This window comes from Pongo pygmaeus, chromosome 18 (assembly GCF_028885625.2).
Source record: "Pongo pygmaeus isolate AG05252 chromosome 18, NHGRI_mPonPyg2-v2.0_pri, whole genome shotgun sequence".
Lineage (NCBI taxonomy): Eukaryota > Metazoa > Chordata > Mammalia > Primates > Hominidae > Pongo > Pongo pygmaeus.
Genome location: NC_072391.2, coordinates 14,619,257 through 14,641,173, shown reverse-complemented (window position 1 = coordinate 14,641,173; position 21,917 = coordinate 14,619,257). Strand labels below are relative to the sequence as shown.

The following is a 21,917-nucleotide window of genomic DNA, read 5'->3' as shown; positions in this document are numbered from 1 at the left end:
CCTCCAAGCCTAGTAAAGCAGGAGGATTGTGAGAGGCAAAAATCACCACCACTTAAAACGGCTGCAAAGGAAGCAGTGTCTTCCAGGTGACAGCTAGGTTTCCCTGCTTCTTCTCTTATTCCACCACAGTCTGTTCTTCACGTAGAAGTCTGATGTTTTCATTTCTATCTGTCCAGGCCTGTGTGACCTGACCCCTAGCTGAGTTTGCTGTTTCTGCTCCAGGCACTGGCCTGCTTGGTGTGTTGAGCACACCAGGAATATTTTTGCCTTGGGGGCCATTTGCACTTGCTATTGCCATCCAACACTGTTCTCTAGGTATCTTTATAGCTTACTCCCTCACCTCCTTCTGGTCTGTGTTCCAGTGTCTCCATGGACAGAAGTGTCAGGGCTTCTCTGGACACCCTATCTGAAATGGCACTCTTCCTGCCGAGCACTTACAACCCCTTTTCCTGCCTTAGTTTGTTCTTCAGCACTTACCACGATTTGACAGTATATATTTTACTTATTTACTTATTGGTATATTCCACGAGGGAAGAAATTTCTGTCTAGGTTATTATGTCTTTATTTTTTAATTTTTATTTATTTATTTATTTTGAGACAGAGTTTCACTCTTGTTGCCTGGGCTGGAGTGCAATGGCGTGATCTTGGCTCACTGCAACCACCGCCTCCCAGGTTCAAGCCATTCTCCCACCTCAACCTCCCCAGTAGCTGGGATACAGGTGCCTGCCACCACACCCAGCTAATTTTTGTTTTAGTAGAGATGGGGTTTCACCAGGATGGCCAGGCTGGTCTCAAACTCCTGACCTCAGGTGATCCACCCACCTTGGCCTTCCAGAGTGCTGGGATTACAGGCATGAGCCACCACACCCAGCCTATGTTTTTATTTTTTTAATTGCTTTTTCCCTACACCTAGCAGAGAAATTGCCAAATAGGAGACGTTTATAAATATGAGTTGAATGTGGAATGAATGAACGAATGGATCAGTGAACAGATACAGGAGGACTAAAGAAGGAGGAAATGATTTATTCGCAGTAGGTCGTTTCAGAATTCAGGATCTAAAGTGGGTGTAGGATGTGATTGTTATTGTGGGAGGTTGAAGTGGAGAGAATGGGATGGTTCCTGTTGTTGAGGAAGTTGAATTACTGGGACATTGGATAGTTAGAAGGAATTCCAGCTCCTAGCACGATGGCAGGAGATGACATGGAGAGAAAAACTACCAGTCAGGCCCATAATCATTAAGGAATTTAGGAGGGGCTGGGTGATCAATAGAGAACTCTAACAAAAATTAGAGAAGGGGGTTAGTTTAAAAAAAGCATTTCCACAAAGAAAGTAGCAGTTATGAGGTGTTGCCCTCTCCCTACATCAAGCTTGTTTTGTTTCCTTAAATTTTCCAGGTACATTTAGTTAAATGTAAACTCTTCTGGTTTCATAGGTCTCTTGAATTTTTTTTAGAATAAAAAAAATTGCTAATGTGTCAATGCTAGTTTTTAAAAGTCTGTTACTCTGACATGGGATACCAAGAGCCTGTCAGTAAAAATAGTTGCTATGGATTGCCAGTTCCTTTGGATCTTTAGGGTCAAGTACTAGTATTTGCTTTTCGAACTGTAATAGGTTCAAAATACAGAGTATGATTTATACTGATATATTTGTGGTTGGAAACTTTAATGTTGCCAATGTCTTCCCAATTGATATCTGAATATCTCAATTATGCTTCTGGTAAATTTATTATTTTAAAATGCCCTGCCAGACCATAGTGCTTTACAAAGTTGGCAGCATATTGCTGATGACCTAATTTATTATTTGGACTCATTGTAAATGTTCTAAATGTTTCAGTATAGAACTATTCATTTTACCCATTTGAAGAACATTTTAGGTATGTTTTAAGACATGGAAAGATTATTTTCTTCTAGCCCAAATAAGCAAAAAACTTTTAAGTATGTATTTTCAATCTCAATTCCCACATTTATTCTATTTTTAGGTTCCAGCTACCTTCCAGAACATCAGAAAGAGTAATCTAATTTCAAATAGGATTTCTTCTGGGTAAAAGCTCCTTTCCTGCCTGCACTTGAGACTGCATTCCGCCATGCTTGTGCTGGCTCTGAGTTTTGCCTCCCACCCTCAATTTCAACCATTATTTTATCCTATTTTCTGGTTTGCTTCAGTTCAGTTTCTTCCTCTCTGTAGTTTTTTTGGACCTGTAATTTCTAATTATCCTGTAGGTCTCAGTTTAAATGTTGCATTTTCAGGGACGTCTTTGTAGATTCCTTTCTAGTGCATTGGGTCCCTGCTGCTGTGTATTGTCGTCACTGTGCTTTCCCATCATAATATTGTTACACCTTACTGTAATTATATGCTTCCTGTCCAAATCCATAACTTCCAAGGGGCTATCTGGCTACCTTGTCTGTCTTGTTAATCACTGTATTTTCAGCACCTACAATAAATAGTGCCTGGCACACAGAAAGCTCTTCGTAGATATTTTTTGAATGAAAGGATGAATGAATGAGATTGAGTCCTAGGTTCTTCCTCCTTGTCACCACAGCCATGGCTAGTGACCACTTAATATAAGTATTTGCAGCACTTGACACAAGTGTAGAAAGGATCGGGTCTCCTCTACTGGGAAAAGTCCAGTGCTAACAGTTATTGGGAGGATGACCTCAAGTCCTTTTCAGCACCACGCTGACACTACTTGGAATTACGTTACTGAGGGGAGGATCTTGTTCTTGCTACACATTGTAGCTACTCTTTCTTCTGAGCAGCAATGTCAGGAGGAGGAATTATCAACTAAATAAGTAGATTTTTGTGAAATATATGTTTTTTTAGTTATTTCCCCAAATCCTACTACTTCAAGTCTGCTATGATCACATTGCCAAATTTCTGGGTTTTTAAGGTAGAGTTCCAAAAAATAATCATGTGTTATCTGGATGTTTCATACTGTAAGTAAGCATAGTGACAGATAAATATTTTGAACAAGTAATCATTCAGTAACCTAATTTGCCCCAATTAATGTAGTTTGATAAAAGTTTATTCAGCGCCTTGTACAGGTCCTCAACACCTTTTCTTAAACTCTGCGGCCCAGCTGCATTTTAAATACAGGTTTTTTTGAATTTTAAAAAGATGACATGTACCACCCAGTGAAGTTTGAGGCAGTACCCCATAATCAAACATTAATATTTATGCCTTGAAATAGTCACACTAAATAGAAATGCACTACAAATAGCCTCAAATCAGCTCAGATTCTGATTTTGCTGCATATAATTCTGGTCAGGTTGGGCCACAGGTGAATTATGAAAAAACTCCTGGTTTTAGACTTTTGGATCTTTGGAGTTACTTGCAGAGAACTGTAATAGGTGCACATTTTGGTGTGATGATTCTACTGTCTGAGCCTCCCTTGAGTGCTTGCCCTCCCCTCCATGCTCTGGGCCACCATTAGGACAAGCCATGATTGTCACCTGGATCACAGGGGCCTCCTCCCACTCCATCTCCTTGCCTCTTGTTCCTTAGCAATCCATTCTCCAGAGTAATTGGCCTAAAACAAGTTTGGTTCATATTGCTCTTCTTTGTAAATCCTTTCATTGGCTTCTTACTGCTCTACAGATGGGGCACACATTTCTTAACCCATCATACAAAACTCATTATGATCTGGGCCCATTTTACCTCTCCTGCCCTTCAGTAGCCACTCCTCATTTTTTTTTTTCTTGCAAACATATTTCTTCTGTTCCATAGTCCTGCTTGCCTATTGACTGTACCTTCTGTCTGAAATAGCTTCTTTATCCTCCCTCCATCCTCACGTCCCTTTTCTAACTCATCTGTTTTTCAGGTCTTGGATTAGATTTCACTTCCAAGGAAAACTTTCCCCTCCTAGTTCTAGATTAAGTACCCTACCGTTGTGTTTGGGCAGTGTCTTATGCTCCTGTTGCATTGTGATATAATTATGTTACTAATTCTCTGGAGCAAGCATCTCAACCTTAGGACGATTAACTTTTTTTTATATGCTTATTTCATGACCTGGTGTTTAACACCCTCCTAAGCCTCTGACACTTGACCTGCTTTGCATCTCACACTTGGCCTCTGACATTTGCCTTGCTTTAGCAGTCAGCTTCTAGACATGGTTCTAAATAATGCATACCAGATTTCTCCACCTTGGCACTATTGACATTTGGAACTGGGTAATTCTTTGTTGGTGGGGGGCGGTGGGGCAGCGGTGGTCATCGTAAGCACCATTGTAAGATCTTTAGCAGCATCCCTGGTCTCTACCCACTAGATGCCAGTAACCCTCCTTCCCATTGTGACAACCAAAAATGTCTCCAGACATTGTCAAACATCCTCAGGGGTGGGGAAGCACAGTCACCCCTGGTTGAGATCTACCGGTCTAGAAGGAAGACTCTTTGAGAAAGGGGCTATGTTTAAGGGCATCTTCGTATTCCTACCTTGGCACACATGGGTTACCTTAAACATATTGAATTAAATTAATAAGGTGGGAAGGAGGGTACTTGGCAAGGAAAGGGATGGAAAGACACATGAAGAGTCTAGCTCAGCTCTCTTGGGACGTGGCATGTGAGAATATATAGCAAATGATTTTCAAGGGATTGAGGTACCGTACACAAGGGGATCAGACTCTGTTCTTCTCTTTGAATAACTACTCCTTTTGCCTTTGGGCCATCCCCCAAAGAATAATTTCCTGCCTTAGAGTTACAGGCCACAGAATCTCCTGATCTGCTGGAGGCTGCCTTAGAATCAACCAGGAAGCATTTGTTAAACCACTGTACAAATAATGAGCACAGATAGGAATCACAAGCAGGCCTTGCCGTCGAGGTGCTCCCAGCCCAGTGAGAAAGACACTGGTGGGTTTTGCCTCTCTGTCCAGAAGACCCTTACACCCTTCCTTTCCTGGCACATTCCTCCTCCTCCTATCCAGTCTTGATCAGGCCTTCCTAATATATGGTCCCATAGCATCTATTCTTTTCCTTCACAGCATTTTTCACAGTTTTAATTCTATAGTTTTTTCTGTGTTTTACTTAAATGTTTCTATTCCTTGAGACTAAGTTCAATGGAGAAAGGGACAATGTCTGTTGTGTTTGTTTATGTTTCTCCAGCTCCTGGCACAATAACTGGCACATTGTAGGCATTTAAAACATAATTTATAGACAAATAAGAATGCTTGTGGCTGTCCCTCCTAGAACTTGGATTCCAGTGGAGGAGATGGTGCCAACTGCAGTGCTCAGTTCTGTACCAAAGGGACAGGAAAGTGCACGGTTGGTTTTGGGAGTGAGATGGAGAATAATCTGGACTAGAAGTACCTGGGATGACTTTATAGGGAAAAAAAAAGTTAGAAAATCAGGAACACTAGAAAGGAGAAAAGAAAAGCCATTCATAGGTTTAATATAAAGAGACAACCATTTTGGTAAATTTCAGCCTCTTCCCCCTTTTTCTCTTTCTTTAAAAATATGTTACTTCATGCTTTGAAGTATTTCATGAATACAGAAAAACATAGAGAATAATATAACCTCCATCTAGCTTAGTCAAATCTTAACATTTTGCTAGCTTTGATTTACATTAAAAGAAAAAATGATATAAAATAAAATAGAACATTGCACATAGAGTTGATGCTCCCCTGTGTGCCTCTCCCAAATGCCATTTCCTCATCTTCTTTTTTTTTTTTTTTTTTTTTTTTTTTTTTGTGAGACAGGGTCTCATTCCATTACCCAGGCTGGAGTGCAGCAGCGTGATCTCGACTCACTGCACCCTCCACCTCCCAGTCTCAAGTGATCCTGCCACCTCAGTCTCCTGAGTAGCTGGGACTACAGGCACACGCCACCACGCCCAGCTAGTTTTTGTATATTTTTTATAGAGATGGGGTTTTGCTATGTTGCCCAGTCTGATCTTGAACTCCTGAACTCAAGCGATCTGCCCGCCTCGGCCTCCCAAAGTGCTGGAATTACAGGCGTTAAGCCACTGTGCCAAGCCTCCCCATCTTCTTTCTGCAGAATAACCATCATCCCGAAGTGTGTGTTTGTCTCTCCCATGTAGGAAAGATGGGGAGGCCTGGCGTGGTGGCTTAATGCCTGTAATCCCAGCACTTTGGGGAGACTGAGTTGGGTGGATTGTTTGAGCTCAAGAGTTCAAGACCAGTCTGGGCAACATGGCCAAACCCCATCTCTACAAAAAATACAAAAATTAGCCGGGTGTAGTGGTGCATGCCTGTACACACTATTGATATATATATATATATAGTGTAAGTATTTACATATATATATATATACACACACACATATATAAAAACTATATATTGTTTGTATATTAAAACTATATTTGGTTTGAAGATTTTGAACTTTGCATAGTATGGTATCATACTGTGTATATATTTCTGTGGCTTGCTTTTTTCGTTTAGCCTTTCGTGTGAGATTTAGCCATGTAGATGTGTATAGCAGTAATTCTTTCAGTTTTGTTGTATGATATTTTAGGACTACACTACAGTTTATCCATTCTTCTGTCAATGAGAGGTTTTGGTTATTTTCAACATTGTGGTATGTGTCTCGTGCATGTTTGACAGCTTTTCTAGGGTTTGTACTGTTAAAAGAAAAACCTTAGACAAATTAAATATAATAGAGTTTAATTGAATGAAGAACAGTTTGTGAATCGGGCAGCCCCAAAACTAGACCAGGATTAGAGAAGCTAGGATTAGTATAGTCATGTGGTTGAAGATTTATGGACAGAAAAAGAAAAGTGCCATACAGAAAATGGAAGTGAGGTACAGAAACAGTCGGATTGGTTATAGTTCAGTGTTGGTCTTATTTGAATATAGTTTGACAGTTGGCTGCCTCTGATTGGCCGAAACTAGGTGATTGGCACAAGAGTAGGTTATAGTTTGTTTACGTATTTAGTTAGGTTATAGTTTCTTATGTATGGAGAAACCTTTAAGCTGAATTTAAAATATATAAGGAGGCAGGTTTAGACTAAATTTAATTCAATAGTTTTTCCCTTTTGATCAGTCTTCAAAATTTCACTTTTGAGAGATTGACCAAAACTTTAGGCATTAATGTCACTTTGGTTTTAAATTTTACTAGGAAATAGTAGACCAGTGGACTTTGCAAGGTGGGAACAAGGACTTCAGATAATTTTTTTGTAAGGGTTAGAGTAGAAGGAACCTTTTTTTGTTGGAATTTTTTGTTTATAGGAGAAAAACAAAATCTGGTCTATTTTAAACTTTTTTTTTTAAGTTTTAGTTTGATTATATCATATTTAGTATAAGTGATTGTATTTTGGTTGGTTTGGTCTGTTGGGGCTTAGTGTAGGAGTTTAGTCTAAAATAATGGCTTCGCATAGCAGCTTTAGGCTAAACTGAATTTTACAGCACCTGCAGGTGGAACAGCTGACGTATAGGGTCCTACATTTCCTCAGCTTCACTGGACATTGCCAGATCATTCTCCAGAGCAGCTTTGAGGTTTCAGCTCCTGACAGCACTGTCTCAGACTTTCTGTTGCTTCATATTCTTGCCAAGACTTGGTACTGTCAGACTTTCAAATTTTTGCCAATGTGAAATAGTACATTTCCTTCATTTCTAGTGAATTTGGGCATCACTTCTTATGTTTATTTGGCTGTTTCCGTTTCCACTTTTGGGGCTCGTCAGTTGTTCTTTTGTATGTTTTTTTTCTTATGTATGTTTACATCCTTATATATTTCAGATTAACCTTTTGTTGATATTTTGCATTTCCTGTTTTCCATAGTTCACATATGTTCTCCATCGTGGCTTATCTTTCCACTTTGTGGTATGCTTTGTTGGGTGCCAGTTTCACATTATAATCAAGTCATACTTGTCAGTCTGTTCATTTATGGTTGGTGCTTTTTACATCATGTTTAATCCTTCCGTTCTCTAAGTACTTTGGGGTCATAAAGAGATCCTACCATGTTTCCTTCTAAAAGTTTGTTCTGTTTTTTCAGTGTAGGTCTAATCCATGTGCAATTTATTTCTGTGTGTGCATATAAGATAGAGAAAATTTTCCACGTGAGTAAACTGGTTGCACAAGCCAGTGTGACTGATTGCATAGTCTATCTTTTTCCCCACTGATTTGTGCTGCCACCTTATCATGTATTCAGTTTCCTTAGTATACATGGGCGGCTTCATCGGCTTATAATACGTTCTTTTAAAATAATATATGCTTGTGTCACTTCTACACTGTCTTAATCACTGTGGCTTTATATATTGATACATTATGCAAGGCCCTGTTAAGAACCTTGAGTGGATGGTTATGATTGGAACTTAGTGTGTGGGGGATAGAATAGTGAGTGGCTGTGCTAGGAAAGTAGGTGGACTTGATTTTGTGGAGGGCTTTGAGGAGAACTTTGAGGACACAGGTAAGGTCTGTCTGTGGGACCATGGGTCACTGGGTGCTGGTAGATATAGAAGTAGGGCCTGGGCTATAATCTTTCAGCAGCAATGAGTGGTTTTTTTCAAAGGAGATTAAGGGTCTCAAGAAGTTATTTGTGCATTCCCCATAAACTCATATATATGTATAATATATTTTTTCCAGAAGTCTTTTTGATTAACTCTTCTTTAAACTGTTGCTCTCTTAAAATCTCACCTCAAATTTCTCTTACATCAGAAAGTCTTTAAAACTGGTTATTATGAGTGCTCTTTGCTTTGGTGTTATAGTCTTCATTTGAAAGCTGGTTCTTAGCATTGTTATTTTCTTTTTCAGTTAATATGGCTTTTTTTTTTTTTTTACATTGAGCTTTAGGCTTATTTTTTCCCCTTTCTACTTTGTACTGAATTGAATCAGAAAAAAAAATGAATGCTATTTTTAAGTGCCATTATTCTTTTGAAGAAAAGCTTCCATTTAAAATGTTTGTCTGAACTGTAAGGGGTTTCTGTCAACCACTTCTGCTTCTGCTGAGAATGAGTAACATGACCTTTTTGCTGTTTTAAACAACAAGAGCGATGTCACGATGCTCCAAATGTATGTTGTTGTATTCCTTATTTTGGTAACATTTGAACTCTTATTAAGTAGAATTGAGTTAGTAAAAATTAAATAACTTAGAGAAAATTGACTACTACTTAGATTGTTAAGCCCTTATGCAAACTCTAGTGCTTCTGTGGTGTTTGAAAAGGAAGTATTAAAAGAGATGCAGAATGAGGGGAAAAGCCCTGAAAGCGTTTTTGTTTTTTGTTTTTTTTCAAATTGGAAATGTCTTTATTCTCTTTGCAGACTGTAAAGGTAGCACATGCTCATTATAAAAATTTGACACAATACCAAAGGATATAGAATAGCACTCGCCCATAGAGTTTTCTGCAGTGATGGAAATGTTCTATTCTGTACCATCAGTATAGTAACCATTAACCATATGTGGCCATCAAGCCCTTAAAATGTGACAGGTGCAATTGTAGAACTGAGTTTTTTATTTTAATTTAATTGTAATTGATTTATATTTAAGTAGACACATGTGGTGAGTAGCTACTGTATGGTACACTCAGAGATAGCCAGTTGGGTGTGTACATTCTCTGTCACTCTCTACCAGCCTCCTGACTTTCTTCTCTCTTTGACCTCTGCTCTGTCCCTTTTTTCTCACCTTCTCTCTCTGTTTCTTTGGCATGCAGCCTGCCAGCCTGCCTCCACTCTCCCTGCCTTCCCCATTCTTTCTCTTGTTCTTTCTATGTAAGTGTTATATATATACACATAGCAGTTAACTTTTTCTATTTAATTATGTATCATGGACATTTTCCCCTTTCAGTACATATAGATCTGTTTTATTTTTTTCAATAATAGCGTAATTTCAGTGGAATTAATGTACCAACATTTTTTAAAATTATACTTTAAGTTCTGGGGTACATGTGTAGAATGTGCAGTTTTGTTACATGGGTATACATGTGCCATGGTGGTTTGCCGCACCCATCAACCGGTCACCTACCTTAGGTATTTCTCCTAATGCTATCCCTCCCCTAGCCCCCCACCCTGCAACAGGCCCCGGTGTGTGATGTTCCCCTCCCTGTGTCCATGTGTTCTTATTATTCAGCTCCCACTTATGAGTGAGAACATGCGGTGTTTGGTTTTCTGTTCTTATATTAGTTTGCTGAGAGTGATGGTGTCCAGCTTCATCCATGTCCCTGCAAAGGACATGAACTCATCCTTTTTTATGGCTGCATAGTATTCCATGGTGTGTATATATGCCACATTTATTTTCTTTATCCACTCTATCATTGATGGACATTTGGGTTGGTTTCAAGTCTTTGCTGTTGTGAATAGTGCCACAGTAAACATATGTGTGCATGTGTCTTTATAGTAGAATGATTTATAATCCTTTGGGTATATACACAGTAATGGGATTGCTGGGTCTAATTGTATTTCTAGTTCTAGATCCTTGAGGAATCACCACACTGTCTTCCACAATGGTTGAACTAATTTACACTCCCACCAACAGTGTAAAAAAAACATTCCTATTTCTCCACATCCTCTCCAGTATCTGTTGTTTCCTGACTTTTTGATGATCACCATTCTTACTGGCGTGAGATGGTATCTCATTGTGGTTTTGATTTGCATTTCTCTAATGACCAGTGATGATGAGCATTATTTCATAATGTTTGTTGGCTGCATAAATATCTTCTTTTGAGAAGTGTCTGTTCACACCCTTTGCTCTCTTTTTGATGGGGTTGTTTGTTTTTTTTTTCTTGTAAATTTAAGTTCTTTGTAGATTCTGGATATTAGCCCTTTGTCAGATGGATAGATTGCAAAAATTTTCTCCCATTCTGTAGGTTGCCTGTTCACTCTGTTGATAGTTTTTTTTGCTGTTCACAAGCTCTTTAGTTTAATTAGATGCCATTTGTCAATTTTGGCTTTTGTTGCCATTGCTTTTGGTGTTTTAGACATGAAGTCTTTGCCCATGCCTATGTCCTGAATGGTATTGCCTAGGTTTTCTTCTACAGTTTTTATGGTTTTAGGTCTTACATTTAAGTCTTTAATCTATCTTGAGTTAATTTTCGTATAAGGTGTAAGGAAGGGGTCCAGTTTCAGTTTTCTGCATATGGCTAGCCAGTTTTCCCAACACCATTTATTAAATAGGGAATCCTTTCCCCATTTCTTGTTTGTATAGGTTTGTCAAAGATCAGATGGTTGTTGATGTATGGTCTTATTTCTGAGGCCTCTGTTCTGTTCCATTGGTCTATATGTCTGTTTTGGTACTAGTACCATGCTGTTTTGGTTACTAGCCCTGTCATATAGTTTAAAGTCAGGTAGTGTGATGCCTCCAGCTTTGTTCTTTTTGCTTAGGATTGTCTTGGCTCTGAGGGCTCTTTTTGGGTTCCATATGAAGTTTAAAGTAGTTTTTTCCAATTCTGTGAAGAAAGTCAGTGGTATCTTGATGGGGATAGCATTGAATCTATAAATTACTTAGGGCAGTATGGCCATTTTCACGATATTGATTCTTCCTATCCATGAGCATGGAATGTTTTTCCATTTGTTTTTGTCCTCTCTTATTTCCTTGAGCAGTGGTTTGTAGTTCTCCTTGAAGAGGTCCTTCACATCCCTTGTAAGTTGTATTCCTAGGTATTTTATTCTTTCAGTAGCAATTGTGAATAGTTCACTCATGATTTGGCTGTCTGTTATTGGTGTATAAGAATACTTGTGATTTTTGCACATTGATTTTGTGTCCTGAGACTTTGCTGAAGTTGCTTATCAGCTTAAGGAGATTTTGGGCTGAGATGATGGGGTTTTCTAAATATATAATCATGTTATCTGCAAACAGAGACAACTTGACTTCCTCTTTTCCTATTCGAATACCCTTTATTTCTTTCTCTTGCCTGATTGCTGTGGCCAGAACTTCCAATACTGTGTTGAATAGGAGTGGTGAGAGAGGGCATCCTTGTCTTGTTCTGGTTTTCAAAGGGAATGCTTCCAGTTTTTGCCCATTCGGTATGATATTGGCTATGGATTTGTCATAAGTAGCTCTTACTATTTTGAGATACGGTCCATCAATACCTAGTTTATTGAGAGTTTTTAGCATGAAGGGCTGTTGAATTTTGTCAAAGGCATTTTCTGCATCTATTGGGATAATCATGTGGTTTTTGTCATTAGTTCTGTTTATATGATGGATTACGTTTATTGATTTGCGTATGTTGAACCAGCCTTGCATCCCAGGGGTGAAGCCGACTCGTGGTGGATGAGCTTTTTGATGTGCTGCTGGATTCGGTTTGCCAGTATTTTATTGAGGACTTTTGCATCGATGTTCATCAGGGATATTGGCCACAAATTTTCTTTTTTTGTTGTGTCTCTGCCAGGTTTTGGTATCAGGATGATGCTGGCCTCATAAAATGAGTTAGGAAGGATTCTCTCTTTTTCTGTTGTTTGGAACAGTTTCAGAAGGAATGCGTATTAACATGTATTAACTCTACTGATGGGCAGTAGGTTGTTTTCAGTTTTTTTTCCCTATTAAAATATTTTTTAACCACTACACTATTTCCTGTTATATATTTTCCTTTGTGTTTTCTGCATACCTTGCTGGTGTATAGGGTTGAACTGTTCAAAAGTGAAATCTGAGTTTTCTTTTGTACTTTGATACCTAGTAGAATTCCCTTAGAACTTCAAGTAAGGACCCCACTGGAATCCTTGGCTGCAGCCTACAGGTTAAGGTTGGCATATTGTCTTTCACTAGTGCAGTAATAATGGTTCTGATTGCTTGCTGTCCGGTGTGCTAAAGAGAAAGAGACTGGAATGTTACATTAACATGAATGAATGCCCACTGTTGTCTCTCTCAGAGAGGTGGGCTGGCTGCAACTGCCTCTGCCTTTCTTGAGGCCACCTCGGCAAGGGTGTGTGCAAAGGCAGCACTAGGCACACCTGCTGCCAGCCCCTCCAGCAAGGCCATTTCTGTTTCATGGGCAAAATTCCTGGGGGTAAATACTGTGGGCTTGAGGTCCCATCTTAGATTTAGAGAAAATCTGAATTCGGTTTAATGGCAATCTAGCCTGGCAAACAGATTGTGGTTATGTCAGCTGGAGTGGGCAGCTTGGAGGGGAACCCTCAGAGGTGCTGCGCCTAGCAGTAGGGATGGGTGAGGGTGAGCAGACTCTTCTCTAGCAAGCACCTCTGTTTTTCCAGTTGGTAGTTTTTTACAGTATCTCCCAGAAATTTTTTAAACATATTGTTTCCACTCACCTGACAAAACCTTCTAAATCTTTTTCTTTTTGGAATAACTTGTTTCATGAAATTGTTGGCAGTAGTTGCTTTTCTTATTTGGCAAATGGGTTTTTGTACTTTACGTCTGTCTGAGGTTTATAATATGCTGAGGTCATTTCCAAGTGATTTTTCAAGTGATGGTTAACATTTTTCATCTTTATCTGAAAAATATTTCTCTTAAGGACGGCGATGTATTTATAGGAAATAATTAAAATAATGCCGCTTGAAAAACAAAGAGTTTGCGGAACACAGAAACCTGAGCTGCCCTCCCTTTCCTTAGTTTAGTCATTTCCAGCACAGAAATTGTAACCCTGAATAATTACTTTCAAGGACTAAACTCAAACTTCTTAACTTCTCTGGCTACTCTTAAGGAAAAGCTAAAGAGATCATGTAGTAAGGAATAAAAAGTACATGGAGAAATTTATTTTACTAATTGAACTTTAGAAAATAAAGCCTTAGGAAATTCTTAATTCACTAAGATTAGTTTGGGTACCTAGTTTCAAGAAGTAACTTTAGAAACAATACCCGCTCTCTAAAAGCCAGAGGGGTTTTTTTTTCTTTTTAAAAAAACCTTGGTTTATATGTATAGCCATGTTATGTTGCCAGATACCTAGGAATCCAAATGTCTGTTAAATCCCAAATAGTGGATATAACAATGCAAAATATAAATATTTCAACCTCTGTTACTTTAAGAGCTAACCTATATTATGCCTGGGCTAGGGAAACTTTAAAACCCTATTATCATTTATTCATCGGAATATTTTTCTGTGTGTGTCAGAACAGTTGGTAGAAATAAACTTTTTTTATTTGGAAGTTTGAAGTTTAATTAGAAAGTCAAGACAAGCTAGAAAGGGGGTTAAATTTTTTAAAAATAATAATGTTATACTTTTTATATTATTTCACATAATCGATGCGGGAAACCAAGAATGTGGTTGACAGAATAATAACACTAATTGCTGACATTATTGACATTTACTGATTTATTCATAGCTCTGTTGTGCGCCTCACATCTATTATCTCTTCAATTCTCCCATCAATCCTGTGAAGTAAGTACGTTTGTCACCCCCAGCTTTAACTAAAGATGCTGTGGCTTTGAAAGTTTAAGTAAGTTGCCCACCAGCTAGAAAATTTCACAGCTGGAATTTGAACCCAAGCAGTCTGACAACAGAGGAGGAAACTTTAACCATCACAGTTTTAATTTGATGAGGTCTCTCCTGAAACAGGGGCTAAATACTATGATAGTTAAGTGAATACTTCATCCAGGAAACAACCATAGCTAAAAATGAAGCCAATGAGCAATTTTTTAATGGTTTCTCACAGCCAAGTGTAATTCCAAACACCTGACATATAGTATCTCACTTAATTTGCACTCTGCAAGGGATATATTATTTATACTCATGTTTCAAAGAGGCTTAGGGGGTTAACTAACTTGCCCATAGTCATGATTTTTGTAATTTGTGAAGCTGGGATGGTGCAGAATAATGGATTAACATCCATTTATTAAAGATTTTTATTAGTTTGTGCAAGGATTGCTTTAGTTCTGTTCAGTTCAGTATTTTAATCAATTACTAAGATGAATATGCAAAAGGCAAACAAATTTCAGATGACACAAAATGGAGTGAAGGTATTACAAAATGGAACAATATTCAAAAAGATTTTCAGCCTTAAATTGTTTGCTTTTTAAGCATAAACAACACATTCACACATTCAAAGATAACAAGACTAAGGGCCGGGTGCGGTAAGTACCTTTGTCTTACACCAGAGGCGGGCGGATCACGAGGTCAGGAGATCGAGACCATCCTGGCTAACATGGTGAAACCCCGTCTCTACTAAAAATACAAAAAAAATCAGCCAGGCGTGGTGGCAGGTGCCTGTAGTCCTAGCTACTCAGGAGGCTGAAGCAGGAGAATGGTGTGAACCCGGGAGCAGAGGTTGCAGTGAGCCGAAATCACGCCACTGCACTCCAGCCTGGGGGACAGAGCGAGACTCCGTCTCAAAAAAAAAAAAAAGATAAGACGAAAATCCACTCTAGCCTTGGCCAGTGACCACTCCATTGCACCGTCCCACTCCTGTTCACACACAGCTGAGAACCACTCTACTCCTTTCCTCTTTCTCCAGGGTGTCATTTATAGCAAAAGTGTATATATATATGTATTCTTCTTTTCCCCTTTTCTGATTCACTGGTGTTACTGGCCAGGTCCAGGTCCATTCTGTCTGCATGCAGTAAGTTTATTACTGTGACTTGGGTTTTGCAAAAGAGAAAAGATTTATTCTCAAGGCTGCCGAGCAAGGAGACAGGAGAACAGCTCTGAAAACCACCTCCCTGAAGATAAGGCTTAGGGATGTTTATGGTTGAGGAAGTGAGGTGGTCTAAGGCATGGGGAAAAATGAAGTAAGAGGTTCATTCTGTGCAAGCGTAGTTGGGTTTCATGCCATTTCATAGGACGTATGTGCCAAAAATGGCATTAGCGTGATCTGAGAGTGGAGTTTTTGGCCTCTCTGACCTCAAAAGGTCACCTCTTAGGTTCTTAACACAGGCCCAGTTGAAGGGTTGGTGGTCTCGACCAGTTGGAACTGGGCAGGAACTGGCCCAAATTCCTGGAAAACAACTGAAATGACCGTTACTTTGATGACCTATGATGTTATCTTTAACATAGCCAGTGAAGTTTCAGTGTTTAGCAGTAATGCCTTCACCTACTGCGGCCTTCAGCTTCTTAGAAAAAAGAAAACAACAGCAACAGCAACAAAAAGCAAGTGACCAAAAGCAAGCAGGACAGGCAGACCTGACCAAGTTAACCCCCTGCTTTCATTAGCGACAGATCTTAGATATCGTTCCATATCAGTATCACCTGGAGAGAGCTTCCTCATTCTTGCTTATAACTGCATAGTATTATATTGTATGAATGTACAACAATTTAACCCATCTCCTATTGATCATGACTAGAGTTACTTCTAGTCATTTGCTATTAAAAACCGTATTGCAATAATCTTGTACAATATCATTGTTTTAATTATTTGTAATTTGTGTATCATAAAATTCACTATTTTTGGCATAAGTTCTAGGTTTTGACAAACACACAAAGACATGTAACCACCACAACCAAGATATAGAACAGTTCCATCACCCAAAAATCCCCTTGTTATCAGCCCCATTCCTGGCAGCCACTACTGTGTTCTCTATCCCTGTAGCTTTGGCTTTCCCAGCATATCCAAGTATTGAAGCCCTTTCAGTACAACTTCTTTCACTTAGCATAATGCGTTTGAGATTCAGGCATGTTGTTTCACCTATCAGTGGTTCATTCCTCTTATTACTCAGTAGTATTCCATTGGATGCGTGTGCCATAGTTGTTTATTCCAATCCATTTAGGTCATTTGGGTTGTTTCCAGTTTGGGACAATTATGAATATAGCTGTTAGGAACATTTGCACACAGATACAAAATATCTTTTTGTAAAGCAGCCTTACTGAGGTGTCATTTACATACCATAAGATTCGCTTATTTAAAGTATAAAATTTGATTTTTTTTGGTAAATTTAGAGTTGTACAGTCATCACTTTTGAGTCTTAAAATTTCATCCATGTTGTATCATTATTTCTTTCCATTTTGTTGCTGAATATTATTTCATTAGGGTATACCACATTTTGTTTATCCATTCACTAGTTGATGGACATTTGAAGTTTTGGCTCTTTTGAATAATGCTGCCATGAACATTTGCCTGCAAATTTTCGGATGGACATATGTTTTTATTTCTCTTTGGTAGATACGTAGGAGTGGGATTGCTGGATCATATGGTAAAATTATGTTTAACATTTTAAGGAAATGCCAGCCTGTTTTCCAAAGTAGTGTTTTACATCCTCACCAGTGCTGTGCTAGGGTTCCTATTTCTCCACATCTTTGCCAACACTTGCTTTTGTCTCTCTTTTTAGTATCTCACACCCACCAGTAGGTTTTAATTGCATTTCCCTAATAACTGATTATGTTGAACATTTATTCATGTGCTCATTAGTCATGCATATGTCTTCTTTAGTGAAACGGTTTTTGTTTTTTGAGATGGAGTTTCGCTCTGTTGCCCGGGCTGAAGTGCAGTGGTGTGATCTCGGCTCACTGCAACCTCCTCCTCCTGTGTTCAAGCGATTCTCCTGCCTCAGCCTCCTGAGTAGCTGGGAACACAGGCTCACACCACCATGCCCAGCTAATTTTTTTGTATTTTTAGTAGAGACGGGATTTTGCTATGTTCACTAGGCTGGTCTTGCACTGCTGGCCTCCAGTGATCTGCCCACCTCGGCCTCCCAAGGTGCTGGGATTACTGGTGTGAGCCACCGCATCTGGCCTAATGAAATGTTTATTCAAATCCTTTACCCATTTTTAAATTGGGGTTTTTATCTTTTTTTCTTTATATTCTGGATACAAGTCCTTATCAAATAATTGATTTGCAAAACGCCACAGAATCCTTTGTTCTTACTAAGGGGTCAGTAGTTTTGTCTAAAATAAACACTTCTCATTTGTTTTATGCCTTTTGTCAATTTCTAAAGTTCTGAAACCGTTGTTTTTGACAATTTTGTCCTATTTTACACTACCCTTGGGAAGAAGATTTGCTACCTGCAGTTTCATTTTGAATATATAAATTCCTAGAAAATCAATTCCTGGGTCAAAGGATTAATGCGTTTGTAATTTTAATAGATGTTGGCAAATTTTTCTCCATAAAAAGAAAATTTATATTCCTCTAATATGTGAGTTATAGCCCAGACTTGCCAGTGGTGTATGTTATTAAACTTTCAGAATTTTGCCAATACTGTATACGTGAAAATTCATTTTGATTGGTGAAACCACTGTAATAGTAGCTACTTGTATGTGTACATTTAATCTTTATAATAATCCATGAGTTAGGCACTGTATTAGTTCATTCTCATGCTGCTAATAAAGACATACCCAAGACTGGGTGATTTATAAAGGAAAGAGCATGGCGCTGGGGAGGCCTCAGGAAACTTATACAATCATGGCGGAAGGGGAAGCAAACACATCCTTCTTCACGGAACAGCAGGAGAGAGAACAATGAGCAAAGAGGGAAAAACACCTTATAAAATTATCAGATCTCATGAGAAGTCACTAACTATCACAAGAACGGCAGCATGGGGATAACTGCCCCCATGATTTGGTTACCTTCCACTGGGTCCCTCCCGTGACACGTGGGGATTATGGGAACTACAATTCAAGGTGAGATTTGGGTGGGGACACAGCCAAACCATATCATGTGCTATGATCCAAGCTTATATATGGGGAATTAAGCTTTATTGAGGTTATACATTGCTCAAGTTCATATAATTTATTAGTGATAGTACTGGGTTTTGTCCCCATATCTAACTCCAAAACATGAACTCTGAACTGATACCTTATACTATACTGTCTCTGTTGTGGAAAAGGATTTCAAAATTCATCTAATATAAATTCAAACCAAATTAGTAAGAGCCTCATCAGTGGGTGAGGCAATCACAATCTCATACTTAAGAGAATGTAAACTGTTTTTTTTTTTTTTTTAGCTAATTTAGGATAGCATGACCAGAATTGTGAGTAGATGCAAAAGTTCATGGATGTGCATTTGGTGATGGTTTCTTAGGTATGACATCAAAAGTACAAGCAACCAAAGAAAAAAATAGAAAAATTTGACTTAATCGAAATTAAATTTTTTTTGTCTGTCAAAGCACATTATCAAGAAATGAAAAGTCAACCCACAGAATGGGAGAAAATATTTGCAAATCTATAAGGATCTAGTATCCATTAGACTTACATATAATGAAAGAAAAAACTGTTCTAACTCAACAATGAAAACACAATCACCCTATATAAAAATGGGTATTTCTGTAAATAAGATATATAAATGGCCAATAAGACATGAAAATAAATTCAACATCATTAGTCATTAGGGAAATGCAAATCAAAACCACAATGAGTTACCACTTTACATTCACAAGGATAGCTATAATTTTTTTTTAAAAAAAGAATGTGGAGAAGTTGGAACCCCAACTTTTGCTGGTGGGAATGTAAAATGGTATAGTCACTGTGGACAGCAGTTGGGCATTCTCTCAAATGGTTACACATAGACTTACCCTATGACCCAGCAATTCCACTCTTATGTGTATACCCAAGAGAATGGAAAAAATATATACACACAAAAACGTGTGTACTCATTTCATAGCAACATTCGTAGTAGCCAGAAGGTGGAAACAATCCAAAGTCTATCATCTGATGAATGGGTAAACAAAAGGTGGTAAATTCATGCAATGAAATGTTACTCAACCATAAAAAGGAGTAAAATATTGATACTTGGACAATATAGAGGAATCTTGAAAATATTATGTTAAATGAAAGAAAATACACACAAAAGGCCACATATTCTATGATTCTATTTATGTGAAATGTCTGGGACAGACAAATCCATAGAGACAGAAAGTAGATTAGTGGTTGCCAGGGGCTGAGGGAGAGATTAAGAAATGACTGCTGTGCTGATGGGTACAGGATTTTTTTTTTTTTTAGATGTGATGAGAATGTTCTGGATTTGGATAGTGATGGTTACACACCTTCTGAATATATTAAAAGACAACCAAATTTTACACTTTAAGATGGTTAAGAACCCGAAAGTATTTTGAAGGACTTTGATAAAATTAGAATAGATGATCTCATATTTAACTAATAGTGTTAGAAACTTATATTTCTACTACCTGATAAAGTGCTTTTGTGAAACTCTGAAGATTAACTTTTATTTGGTATGTACTCTGAGCTGTTGTCTCAAGAGTACAATATTAACACATTTTAGAAGAAGTTAAACAGTAATGAAATAATATCTTAGTTGTAATTTGTATTAACAGACTCCAGAAAACTTAAAAAGACCCAGGTTTCTGATTTGAGCTGCCCCTGGAATTAACGTATTTTTTTAAATGCTTCGTGGCAGAAGCTCTCTTAGCCATCTGCCTCTTGACCAGCTTTCTGGATTACCAACTCTCTCCATTCCCTTTGTTTCAGGACATGCTGAGTGGTTATGGCCAGGAGGTGCACTAAGGTCTGGTGATGTAGTTCTGTTCTGACTAATTGAGTTGTGTCCTAACCAAAAGTCAGCTGTGTTTGTTCCTAAATCTGTTTATGCCAGTCGTAGTAATTTAACTAAATATTATGTAAACTGACAAAATATGAATGCAAAAAAATTTAGATGTTTAGAAACAAAGATATGTTGCTTAAATAATACTACAATATATCAGGTATGGGTGAGAAACTAAAAATATTGGGTTAAAATTGTAAAATATAGATGCATTCTGTACTCAGAGTCTTTTCAATTTTTTCTCTACTTTAAAGAAGCAAAAACTCGAAGTCATAGACAGTGGTGGCTTGTGCTAGAAGACCAGCACATCTGTAAAGAGACAAGAGATAGCCTTGACCCTGTATCAGAAGGCTGGCAAATGAACTGATGTTTATGCACTCTAATTCAAGAAAAATGTTTTCAGATTTGTGTGTATCATTTTTAATGACTCCTCTTTAAACTTAGTTTTTCAGTTTACCAACCAACTGGCATGACTCATCAGGATTTCTGACTCTGGCTAATTAAGTGCCAAAGAACAGAATTACAAATTAGGGGACTCATGGTCCTGCACTTAGTCATAATGTCTTAGACAAGTAAATCAAACTTCATTTTTTTCATGTATTTTAAACATAAATTCCATTGATTCCTAATAGCAAAAGTTAAACACTGGAAAACAAAGTCTTCCCTTTTTTTAGATTCCCTTTCTCTTTCCCTTTCTTTCTTTCATCTCTTCCCTTTGTCCTCTTCCCTTCTGCTTTTTCTCCTTGCCTTAGAGAACTTGGAAATAGGAGTACAATATATTTTTTATCTGTTAAATAAAATATTTGTTTACTCTGTTTATAAACATTTACTTCTTAGCATTTAAGTCATGCTAATTATAATTCAACAAAATTACAGTTTGTTTTTAACGCAATAATTGCCAAATATGGAAATCATCCTTGCTTAAAATTAATCCTCTAATCAATTCTTATTCTCTGAAATTCATTCATTATGAATACACTTAAAAACATAGTTGTTCAAACTGAAAAGACTTGGGTTTTGGCCATTTTACTTGGAGAACAAATAACATTTTCTAATTCCTTGTCTTTTTATGTAGTAATTTAAAAGCTACATGTGTTTGAAACTTTTGCTAGTTCAAATTTTTATAGACGGATTATAATGAATATTTCAAAAAATGGTGTTTAAGTGTTATAGTACTTACTAAGAATGTATCATGTTGGAGGGTTAGTGTGCAGTTTGCTCTATGTTGTGTTCATTTGAAAGTTATTCCTCTAGTGAACAAGTTAAATGAACTCTCACGTTGGCATTCTTAGAACTATAATAGCCACTTCCAGCACAGGAATGTTATATAACTTTTTCTATACAGTGTATTGTCAGTATTTGCTATTTTTATAGTATATTTTTTTCTGTATACTTAATGGCTACGCATAAAAATCCAACAGCTACAAATAAAAACTCTGCTTAGAAGTTGTTTATTCGAAAGAATTATAACCTAGCATCAAAAAGATGTCCTGTTTATACGTAGTGCATCTACTACCGTAGATTTCATTTTCTTCCTCTCTGAAGTTTAATTCCAGTCATGCTTTCAGCGTTTTGCAAAATGGAACAAGAGGAGAGCGTTTCCTTCATCGGCCATGAAGCTCCTGTTAAGCACTAAAGTGTGGTAACTGCCTGTTTGACTAGGTC

At 37.9% G+C, this 21,917-nt stretch overlaps 1 protein-coding gene across 11 annotated transcripts in view; it reads left to right on the top strand.

Moving 5' to 3' along the window:
• MRTFB (myocardin related transcription factor B) overlaps positions 1 to 21,917 on the top strand; it is a 195,808-nt gene that overhangs the window by 41,481 nt on the left and 132,410 nt on the right. The window contains exon 3 of one of the 11 annotated variants that reach the window (XM_063654689.1): positions 20,180 to 20,216. The exons of the other annotated variants lie outside the window; for them this stretch is intronic. The gene's annotated coding sequence lies outside the window, so the exon portion shown is untranslated. The remainder of the gene's footprint in view (positions 1 to 20,179; positions 20,217 to 21,917) is intronic. 11 annotated transcript variants of the gene reach the window in all.